This window comes from Nicotiana tomentosiformis, chromosome 4, assembly GCF_000390325.3.
Source record: "Nicotiana tomentosiformis chromosome 4, ASM39032v3, whole genome shotgun sequence".
NCBI lineage: Eukaryota > Viridiplantae > Streptophyta > Magnoliopsida > Solanales > Solanaceae > Nicotiana > Nicotiana tomentosiformis.
The window spans coordinates 117,516,442-117,518,303 of NC_090815.1; positions in this window are offsets into that span (position 1 = coordinate 117,516,442).

A 1,862-nucleotide genomic window follows, 5' to 3' on the forward strand; every position below is an offset into this window, starting at 1 on the left:
AAAGCAGGGGGACTATCTGTATAGGGTAAAATATGATATGACACGTGGATGACTAAAATGAGGACATATGGAATCCAAGATGTGATGGTTGAGGACCGAACGCAGCCATTCCGCTTGTCACCGGAAAGGATAACGTTTGTAAAAGTGTATTAAATGCTCTGCGCCCGGTAGCATTTACTAAGGAATATTCTGCATCATTAAGAGCGAAGGTCCGTTATAAAAAATTTGACATTTATGTTCACCGTTATATCTTCATCAATGACCCTTATAATTGGCATTAAAGGAGGGTATGATCCTAGGATTTTTTTCCCTATGCATAGCTATAAATAGTGATCTTAGTTACCATTGTAAATGAGACGAATTTTCTCGCAAAAACATATTCTATATTCTATCAAAAGTTTATACAATTTCACTTTCTTGCCTTTTGATCTCATCATTGCTGTGTTCGAAAATCGTGTTCACGAAATCACCATCTTTGCTATTTCATTTATATTTTAAGGCTAAGTATTGTGTATTTTTTTGATTATTATATTATTTCAAGATCAAATTAGTTCATTTGTCTAAAAATCACGTATAAATTAAACTCTACCGTATTACGAAAAACAATAATGCTTTAGGTATATTAGATTTTTTCCCATTGAGATGGTCTATTATGATTGGACGTACAACTAATGATGATTAAGGACTTTTAATGAAAATTTACGCTTTGCAGCTTCTACGTATAACTATTTTCCGTCGAGTAATTTGAAAAGCTTTTTTGCGCAATAGGCATTTCAAATATTACATTTATTATATTAATGCTATCTTCTTTGACAAGGTGGATTGCTTTGATGGTAAGCACCCTCCACTTCCAATCAAGAGGTTGTGAGTTCGAGTCACCCCAAGAGCAAGGTGGGGAGTTCTTGGAAGGAAGGATGTTGTGTTTATATTAATGTTATCTTCAATTTTATAAAAATTCGAAAATGCATTTATTAAAGAAGATTCTCGCAAAATATTGATCAACTTTGTTTGTGAGCTATATGACAGGAAATGCAATTTGAATGGTTTACAATGAATGATTTATCAATGGACCCGAAACCTAATTAATTATTGTGCATTATTGCTTTGAGTCCTTTTTCGAGTCTAGCGGTCAGATACGTTCAACGTTTATTATTGTGTTATTCTTCTCATTTATTTCCTCGTGGACAATAGTGATTAGGATCAAGACATATAATTGTTTGCGGTTCGTATAGAGTATAAACAACGAAATAGGCCAATATTTTTTAGAGCTTTATTACTTTAACCAGTCACAGTTAGCGCCCAATAATTTGAAGCTCAAATATTTAAACTTTCAGAACTTGTTTGGAAGTATTTATGTAATTGAATTTGAGTGTAGTTTAATGTAATTATACAATTTAATATATTTATCTGTACATTTAATTACTTAATCCACATAAAATTATGCATAATTAAAATGAGGTAACTACACTTTGCAATTATCAAAGGCGATAAAGAATTAATGGTAATAATATAGCATAATTACCATATGATATTTCAAAACTTATTTTTTTCTTTTTAATATATTTTTAAAAAAACTCTTTTCCTCCTCAGATTTATCTCTGAGAGCGTACTTCTTGCTCCTAATTCTAGCCTCGGTGCTCCTTTTACCTTTTTTTTCGCCTACTATATATTTTCTCTTACTGTGATTCTTTTTAACCCTTTTTATTGTTTTATCTATAGAGTCTTCTTGCTGCTAGTGCAATTGCTGGTACTCCTTCTTCTCCTTTTTCCCTTCTTATTGCATACTTTCCTGCTTTCATTTTTCTTACTGCATACATATATTGTAGTAATTTATGATTTATTGTATATTTTTCTTCTTTATT